We start from the raw sequence: 9,862 nt of genomic DNA on the forward strand, positions 1-9,862 counted from the left end.
AGTGGCACTGTCACGGCTCTGCAGCCTGAACTCCGGAGTGCAGTGGCGCGGTCACGGCTCTGCAGCCTGAACTCCGGAGTGCAGTGGCACTGTCACGGCTCTGTAGCTTGAACTCCAGAGTGCAGTGGCACTGTCACGGCTCTGCAGCCCGGAACTCCGGGCTCAAGCCATCCTCCTGCCCCACAGGGGCATGCCACCACACCCAGGTCACTTTTGTGTTTGTTTTGTAGAGACCGGGTCTCGCCATGTTGCCCAAGCTGGTCTTGATCTTCTGGGCTCAAGCAATCAAGGCCACATGCCTAGGCTTCCCAAAGTGCTGGGATCACAGGCATAAGCTGCCACGCCCAGGCTGGCATTTGTTTTAGTTAAAAGAAAAAAACAAAAGCTGCCCTCCTGGTCATGACACTCCCCAAAACGGCCCATGACATCAGAGTGACCCACCCCAAGAGCTGAAGGACACAGGGCCGCCCGGCGTGAAGCCAGCGTGTTGTCTTTGCTTTGGCTTTTTCTGTTTGTTTTTGTGACAGTTTCACTCTTTCGCCCAGGTGGTGTACAGCGGTGTGATCTTGGCTCACTGCAGCCTCCACCCCCAGGTTCAAGTGATCCTCCTGCCTCAGCATTCCCAGTAACTGGAATTATAGGGCATATGCCACCTAATCTGGTTAATTTTTGTATTTTTAGTAGAGACAGGGTTTCACCGTGTTGGCCAGGCTGGTCTCGAACTCCTGACCTGGTGATCCACCTGCCTTGGCATCCCAAAGCGCTGGATGACAGGCATGAACCACCGCACCCGGCCAGTCAGGGGTGTTTTCTACCAGCCCCCACCCGACACTATCCGTGCACAGAGATAGAAAGTGAGGTGTTCGAGGTGTGCTTTTTTACAGTGCAGGAAAAGTTACGAGGCCTTAACAAGGAAACCTAGCATTCTCCTTGGGAGGAAGAAACCACTATGATTTAATACTTGAATAAGCCAAGCAACAGCGCCAGGGTGGGAACGGAGAAAGTGGAGACTGCTCCGAGAGACTTTCCAAAATCAGAGGCGGCCCTCGTGCACTGCTGGTGGGAGTGTCGAATGGTGCCGCTGCCCTGGAAACGGGCGGGCGACTCCTGAGAATGCTAAATAGAAGATACCACAGGACCCACGATTCCACACCCAGGCATCAGCCCAAGGGAAATGAAATGCATTCCATACCAACACCTGCGCACCCAGGTCCACCACAGCACGGTCCCAACAGCCAGCGAGGAGACCACGGGAACGCCATCAGCAGGGGAGGGGTCGCATGACACACCACACACAGCAGAATGCGACTCAGCCACGAAAAGACGCCAGGCTCTGACGCAGGCCCCGGCGTGGATGAACCCTGAGCGTGTCACGCAGGCCCTGGCGTGGACGAACCCTGAGCGTGTCACGCAGGCCCCAGCATGGATGAACCCTGAGCATGCCGTGCTCAGTGAGAGACGTCAGGCACAAAAGGCCACACAGTCCGCGATCCCATTTCCATGAGCTGTCCAGGACAGGCCGGGCCACAGAGGCAGGAAGGGGATGTCTGGTTTCGGGTGTGGGGGCGGGATGGGGAGCAAGTGCTGATGGGGACAGAGCTTCCTCTGGGACAATGAGATGCTCTGCAATTAGCGTGATGCCAACAATCTCCAAATTATAACCTTTAAAGGGTGGATTTCGTCTCAATAAAAGTTACTTTTTACGAAGTGAAGGCCTCCTATCTGGGGCCCGGCCAAACCACGGCCAGCCCACACGGTGTGCCCTGAGGTCCTCCTCGGAAGCAGGCGCCCAGCTCCCTCGCTCCTGTCTCCCGTGCTCTTCCAGAGTACTTTCTAGCACCTCCTGGTCGCCGCACTCAGCACCTCCGGATATAAAGTGGGTTTATCAAGGGCTGTGTGGTGAACTGCAGCAGGATGACGTGACTCATGCCCATGATCCCGGCACGCTGGGAGCCCGAGGTGGGAGGGTCACTTGAGGCCAGGAACTTGAGACCAGCCTGGGCAACATAGGAGAGACCCTATCTCTACAAAAAATTTTTTTAAATTAGCCAGGTGTAGTGGTGCATGCCTGTAGTATCAGCTACTCAGGGGGCTGGGGCGGGAGGATCACTTGAGCCCAGGAGGTGGAGGCTGCAGTGAGCTGTGACTGCACTCCAGCCTGGGTAACAGAGCAAGACCCTATCTCTAAAAAAATAAAGCTAACTGACAGAGCAGGTGACTTACTTGGTTTGTGCTACGTTAATTTTGGTACAAAGAAAACGGCTGAGTTTTAGAAAATTGACTGTCGAAGGGTAAAAGCAAGATTTCAGGAGGCACAGACAGAGCTGCCAGTTTCCAAACCAAGTCACCAAGGGACTTGTCCATCCTGCCCAGACAGCAGTAAGTTAACCTGGACGAGGGAGGTGCATGGTTATCTGCACAGGCCCAGACAGGAAAAACCTTCAGATGCGCAGGCCACGCCCTCTGCTCCAGCTATTCCCGCCTCCCGCCGTGAGGAGCAGGCAGCCAGAGACAATGCACAGGTGAATGGACACGGCCACGTGCCAATAAAACTTTATTTACAGAAACAGTCAGGGGATCAGATTGAGTCCAGGGACCATAGTTTGCCAACCACGTGCCCAGAGCCTCTTCCTTTATTTCACGCCTTCCAAACGGAGGCTGGGCTCTACCACCCTCCTCGAGGTCCTATTCATGGCAGAACAGAAAAGGTACCCACAAATGGCACAAGGGCCCCAGCTCAAGTCCACACTTGCCCTCGTTAGCTACAGGGGGCACCTTCCTCCCTCTGCACAGGGAAGCAGGGAAGCGGCACAGACTTCAAGAGCGATGCCACCGTACCCGACGGAGCTTTCCCCAGTGCTCTGCCGGCCACCACTGCCTCTGCCTCAACAGGAGAACGGGGCACTGTGCATCCCACATCTGACGCCCTCCCGCAGGTCATCTGCGCCTTGTGGGCGTGGCCAGAAGGGATGAGGTCACTCTCTCTCTTCTCCTGAGTGGCCCCTCGGGCTGCCACCAGAGGTACCTCTTTAAAACCGCCATCCTTGGCTTATAAGAAAGGCACAAGAAAACCCAGGGCTGCAGAACTATCCCAAAGGCATTTAAAAAGGAGCTCCTATTTCTAGAGACCCTTGCTCTAACTGCTCCCCACTTCTGGCAGTGTGCATGAGCCCAGGTATCCCCAGGGCCAATACTCATGAAGCAGACAGGGCAGTGGGTTCTGGGTGACCCCAGTGTCTCCCCAAATGTGAAGTGAGGGTTGGGTGGTGAGATGCAAGCCCAAAGCAGACAGACCTGCAAAAACTTCCAGAGGAACCCCCCCACCGTGGCCTGCGGGCTCCTGTCCCAGCACAGCTCACGCCTGACGTCCCAGGAATTCGGAGCCGGGCAGGCCACCCCCTTCTCCTTGGCGGGCCACCCAGGGAAGAGGCCACAGCCTTGCAGGCCCTGGTCCTGTGGGGCCACGTGGGAGCCAGGTCCATGTTACTTACTTCTGGATGGCGAGGTTCCCGGGTGGAGGTGCTCCACAAATTGGCTAGGATTTGTCAGGTGCCTCCAGCGAGGGTGACGGTCCTAAAATGTGCAAATAAAAGCATGATTAACTAAGCTGATCGCACGCTCAAGCTTCACTTCTAAATCCGACTCCCGCCAGCTGCACACAGCACGAGCACACTTGCCTTTATTCAGATGTTCCACATTCTTGTCAATTTTTAACAACACAAAAATCTATAACTATAAGCACTTTACCCAGTCAAGTTTCCAATGAGGGCCCATTTTAGGCTCAGCTCCTAAAAACCAGGGCTGAGGCAGCAAGAGCACCCATGAACAGTCAAATGAAACCAAAGAAGCTTCTGGAAGCCTTAAGACACAGACACAGACAGCTACTAAGAGATTTTCAAGAAGTTTTGCCCTCAGCCCTGCCACACCAAGAGGCAGAACGCAGGGAGAGAGGGAGGCAGGGGCAGGTGCTGCGACCCCGCAGGGGCCAGGGCACAGCCCGGGCAGCGAGCTCGGACCTGGACACAGAGACAATGGGACACTGGTAGGATGGATGTGGGATGGAACTCCAAGCTTTGGAAGCGGCACCAAGACTTCTTTACTTTCTTAAGAGACAGGGTCTCGATACAGTGTCCAGGCTGGTCTCGAGCTCCTGGCTTCAAGTGATCCTCCTGCCATGGCTTCCCAAAGTACTGGGATTACAGGTGTCAGCCAACGCCCCAGCCAATATCAAGACTTTTATAGCAGGGTGTGGTGGCTCACACCTGTAATCCCAGCACTTTGGGAGGCCGAGGCAGGTGAATCACTTGAGGTCAGGAGATCGAGACCAGCCTGGCTAACATGGTGAAACCGTGTCTCTACTGAAAATATAAAAATTAGCCAGGCATGGTGGCGGATGCCTGTACTCCCCTCTACTTGGGAGGCTGATGCTTGAGAATCGCTTGAACCCGGGGGCGCGGGGAGGCGGAGGTTACAGTGAGTCGAGATTGCACCATTGTACTGCAGCCTGGGTGACAGAGAAAGACTATGTCTCAGGGGGACAAAAAAAAAAAAAAAAGACTTCCACAATCTGATCTGTACCTCCCACTGGGCTTGGCACACCTGGGGCTCGATGGGTGCCCAGGCCTTCGAGCACCCATCTCAGAGCCCCGCCTGTGCCGGCTCTCAGCTCAGGCTGCCCTCTGCTTCCTTCTGCTTAGCTAATGCCAACTTGCATTTCAGAAGCAACTCTAGGGTCCCCTTGGTGGGCCCGGCCTCCGGGGCAGAGAAGCTCACACCCTGGGGCCCTGGTTTTGTTGTATGGTTTTTTTTGTTTTTTTTTTTTTGAGCTGGAGTCTCACTCTGTCCTCCAGGCTGGAGTGCAGTGGCACAATCCAACAACACCCGGCCTATTGCACACTTTTTACAATTCACCAAGATCTTTAAGTAACACCAAGTGGCCGGGCGTCGTGGCTCACACCTGTAGTCCCAGCACTTTGGGAAGCCAAGGTGGGCAAATCATGAGGTCAGGAGTTCAAACCCAGCCTGGCCAACATGGTAAAACCCTGTCTCTACTGAAAATACACAAAATTAGCCAGGCGTGGTGGCGGGCACCTGTAGTCCCAGCTCCTTGGGAGGCTGAGGAAGGAGAATCACTTGAACCCAGAAGGCAGAGATTGCAGCGAGCCAAGATCGCACCACTGCACTCCAGCCCTGGAAACAGAGCAAGACTATGTCTCAAAATAAATAAACAAACAAACAAATAAACAACACCAAGTGGTGTGGTGGCTCATGCCTGTAATGCCAGCACTTTGGGAGGAGTAGGAGGGGGTGTTACTTGACGCCAAGAATCTCAACAGCCTGGCCAACATAGTGAGATCCGGTCTCTACAAAAAATTTAAAACAGCAGGGCGTGGCAGCAGGTGTCTGTGGTCCCAGCTCCTCAGGAGCATCACCTGAGCCCAGGAATTCAAGGCTGCAGCCTGGGCAAGAGTGAGACCCTGTCTCAGAAAACAAATAATTAATGCAAGTTTCACAAATGCCCTACAGCATGCAATGAGCTCTGACATTCTCTATGTTATTTTAATCTGCTTTTTAAAATCACTGGGCATGGCTCATTCATCCGACTACCCTATCTTCCCACAGGCCACACGCCAGGTATGAAGGAGCAGGTGCTGGGCCGCAGGCTGCACCTCTTCCCCTGCTCCAGATGAGCAGCCAAGTGCCCTGCAAAGGGTTTCATCACCTCTTCCGCCTGCCCAGGCCGGCCCCTGACACTGTCGCCAGCTGAACCCGAGGATGTAAGCACTCAGGAATCTCTCCACACAGCTATGGCCGGCAGAATAATGGTTCCCAAAGACGTCACCATCCTAACCCCCGACCCTGGGACTGTTTCACCTTTCACAGCAACAGGGACTTTGCGGATGAGACTGAGTTAGGCATCTTGAGATAGGGGATGATCAGGGAGCTCGTGAGAGGAGGCCGGACGGAGAGTGAGTCAGAGCCTGGAAGAGGCTGCGCTGTGGCTGTGAAGCGGGGGAAGGGCCCCAAGCCAAGGGCTGCGGGCGCCTCTAGACACTGGGGAAGTAAAGGAATGGACCCTCTCCGGGAGCCTCCGGAAGGAACGGTCCTGCCCGCACCGTGATTTTAGCCCAGGGAGGCTGCCCCAGACTCCTCCAGGCGTGGGAGAGAATGAAACAGTGTTGTCTTCAGCCGCCGTGCCTGTGGTCATTTGGCACAGCAGCAAAGGGCACCTCCCTGACCTCAGGGAAGGCAAGCGCCTTTCCACTCCCAGAAGCCTCCCAGATCTCTCTGCTGTGACCTGCTGCTTCTGGTTGTCATCAGGTCCCCACGGGATCCTGGGTCTCCCCTGCCACGCGTAACTGTCTCTTTGCACAGCTGTCTCCCCTGCTGCACGACAGGCCACCCCCACCCTCAGCACGTGGTCCAGAAGGCAGGGAAGCCACCAGACCCTGAGGCTCTCAGCTGGACAGACCCCAGCCCGGTACTACCCCAAGGCTGCTTGAGACTGCAGGTCCTGCTGCCCTCCTCTCTGGGGCCCCAAAAGTGCCTGCTCCAAGCTGGGAGGCTAGAGGCTCTGGGGCTGAGGCTGGGCCCCAGTTCTCAAGGCACAGTGAGCCTAGGCCTCTGTCCACCCTGGCCCCATCCACAACGGATGACAGGCCGGGCTAGGCCGTCTCCACTGCCCCTCCAGGAGGGACGATGAGGGTGGGGGCCCAGGCAGCTCTCCATTCCTTATGCACGGGCTGTGCAGTGTCCACAGGTGCACGGATGGGGACCTGGGGGACAGTGTCCCGGGGAGAGGCTGAGGAACCCCTGCAGCCAGGCTGTCAGGGCAGCAGCAATGGCTACACAGCTCCAGCCCAGTCTGCCGATGGCTCACGTCCTGATACTTGCCAGGATGTCACAAGAAGGGCCCTTACCGCTGAGGTCCTCCCAACAGCCTCCACCCTGTACTCACCCGAGCAAAACACCAGACACACCCCAGTCGAGGGAGACCCTTCCATCTGCCTGGACACCCCCCTCCAACACCGTCTGGGCACAAAACACAGGGAACATGTTGGGAACGGTCCCAGCCCAGAGAAGCCTGAGGAAGGATCCTGGCAGCGGCCCTGGGACAGAAAAAGGCCATTAGGGAACAGCAGAGGCAATCCCAGTGAAGTGTGAACTGTCATTAACAACGTGTCAGTATCAGCCATCAGGAGACAAACGCGCCAGCAAGCTAGGCAGGATGTTCCCATAAGGAAAGCGGGCGGGGGTGGGGACAGAAGGGAACTCTCACCACCACTTGCCCAATTTCTCTGTAAATCTAAAACTGCTCCAAAAATAAGTTCTATTAATTGTGGGGAGGGGAAGACCCAGGTGCTCCAGGTTTGGCCGCATCCTGACATGTGCCCAGCGCATTGAGCTTGCTGCAGCTTCTGGGCAGATCTGGGGCACTAGGAATAGAACTGGCAAGGGGAGCCCACTGCAGCATGACAGAAGTCTGCAGTGACAGCCCCAGGCAGCAGACACCAACACCCCCAAAAAGGCATGAGCTGCGCTGCCCCACACGAGCTGACCCTGAGGACACAGGTGCTGAGGGAGCCGCAGATGCGGTGCAGGTTCTGCGAGCCCCTCCCACAAGGCCGGAAGTTGGGGCAGAAGAAGAGACCACCAGCGGGAATCTCGGGGGAGATAGCGGTGCCACAGCACAAAGGCCTAGCGACCCCAGGACTTGGCCACCCAAGAATCCTGCAAAAGGAGGTGCTCTTGGCCATGGGGCTGCCAGTCACCAGAGTCCCCAGGGCCAGCCCTTGGGTGGGTTCAGAAGGCTGGGCCCCTACCAGACCACATTGCCCACCTCCTGCCCTGGGGCTGGGCACCAGCTCCAAAACAGCAGTCTCTGAACCAGAAGGAAGGGTCCTCTCACTTACACACCTGCCAAAGTTACCTGACCCAGGATGGCTGAGTGCCTGGCCCAGCCCGCCTCTCCCATGGCCACAAGCCCCAGGCAGCCTTCAAAAGGGACAGGTCATTTCCTGCCTCCCAGCCATGTCGTTAGCCCCACAGGAAGATCCTCCTTTCTCCAGGGAACTCTGTCTATCCCTCGAAGGTCGGGGATGCCCACCCAAAGCCTCAGACAGACCCACAACATGAACACTGTACACCCTATGAGCAGGAACTCAGGAGCTTTGGAAGAGACAGACAGTGAGATAGACACAGACACACACAGACACATGGGTTGGCATTCCCATTTCCAAGCCCTGTCGGCAGAGAGAATCCAGAAGCAATGATGTCCCAACAGCGTCGAGCACGGCCAGCACCCAGGCCATGGTGTCTGAATCTCATCCTCACTCTGAGGAACCAGGGCTCCTTGCAGGAGAGGTGGTCAATTCCAGGGCTGGGGCAGGGAATATACAAGATGAGCCCAGACTGTCCTGCAGGACCAGAGAGGAAGGGAAGGCTTGACAGGACGGAAGCGGGCAGAAAGGACACAGGAGGGGCTCCTGATGGCCAAAACGAGGACCACCTGGGCACCAAGATGAATGCCAGCATCACGTTACAAGGCACAGAATAAAACACACACACGGCCGGGCACGGTGGCTCACGCCTATAATTCCAGCACTTTGGGAGGCTGAGGCGGGTGGATCACGAGGTCAAGAGATCAAGACCATCCTGGTCAACAAGGTGAAACCTGTCTCTACTAAAAATACAAAAATTAGCTGGGCATCCTGGTGCCCACCTGTAGTCCCAGCTACTAGGGAGGCTGAGGCAGGAGAATCGCTTGAATCCCAGAGGCAAAGGCCACAGTGAGCTGAGATTACGCCACTGCACTCCAGCCTGGACAACACAGCAAGACTCTGTCTCCATAAAAAGGGAGGCAGCAAACGGCCAGAGTTTTCTGAATCCCAAATAAGAATGCTACAGTCTCATCAGCTAATCTGAGTCCCTATATGTTCATGTAAGAACCACATTATTTTTCCTTAACATCTATACTCAAGACTAGACAAAAAATAATTCACGGTGATGAACCTACAGTAATCAAGACAGCATGATACTGGCATAAGGTCAAACATCAGATCAACAGGAGAAAACTCAGAGTCCAGAAATAAACCCACACACTTAAAGTCAGGTGATTTCCAACAACAGTGCCAAGACCACTCAATGGAAAAAGAACAGGTTTTTCAACAAATACTGCTGGGACAGCTGGATATTCACACATACAAAAATGAAGGTGGACCCCTACCTCACACCATATATTCATACTAACTCCAAATAGGTCATGGATCTAAATGTAAGTGCCCAAACTATAAAACTCTTTTTAAACACTTTTTGTAGCAACAGTATCTTGCTATGTTGCCCACATTGGTCTCAAACTTCTGGCCTCAAACAGTCCTCCCAACGCAGCCTTCCAAAGCACTGGGCATATGGATGTGAGCTACTACACCCAGCCCAGAACTATCCAACTCTTAGGAAAACCATAGGATTAAACCTTCGTGACCTTGAATCAGGCATGGTTTCTAACTATAACATCAAAAGTGCATGTGGGAAAAGAAAAGTTGTTTGCATAGGCCTCAAAAAAGTGAAACGACTTGGCTGGGCATGGCAGATCACGTCTGTAATCCCAGAACTTTGGGAGGCTGAGGTGGGAAGATCGCTTGAGCAAAGGAGTTCAAGACCAGACTAGGCAACACATCAAGATACCATCTGTACAAAAAATAAAGAAGAAAAAAATTAGCCAGGCATTGTGGTACACACCAGTAGTCCCAGCTACTCGGGAGGTTGAGACAGGAGGATCACTTGAGCCTGGGAGTTGGAGGCTGCAGTGAGCTATGTTTGCGTCATTGCACTCCAACCTGGGTGATAGAACAATACTCTCTCA

General features: G+C 54.7%; 1 protein-coding gene across 5 annotated transcripts in view; it reads right to left on the reverse strand.

Annotated features, from left to right (window-relative positions):
• KDM4B (lysine demethylase 4B) overlaps positions 1–9,862 on the reverse strand; it is a 181,064-nt gene that overhangs the window by 127,085 nt on the left and 44,117 nt on the right. For 4 of the 5 annotated variants that reach the window (XM_037738421.1, XM_017528393.2, XM_037738423.1 and 1 more), the window contains exon 2: positions 3,492–3,573. The exons of the other annotated variant lie outside the window; for it this stretch is intronic. The gene's annotated coding sequence lies outside the window, so the exon portion shown is untranslated. The remainder of the gene's footprint in view (positions 1–3,491; positions 3,574–9,862) is intronic. 5 annotated transcript variants of the gene reach the window in all.

This window comes from Cebus imitator, unplaced genomic scaffold, assembly GCF_001604975.1.
Source record: "Cebus imitator isolate Cc_AM_T3 unplaced genomic scaffold, Cebus_imitator-1.0 Scaffold53, whole genome shotgun sequence".
NCBI classification, from domain to species: domain Eukaryota; kingdom Metazoa; phylum Chordata; class Mammalia; order Primates; family Cebidae; genus Cebus; species Cebus imitator.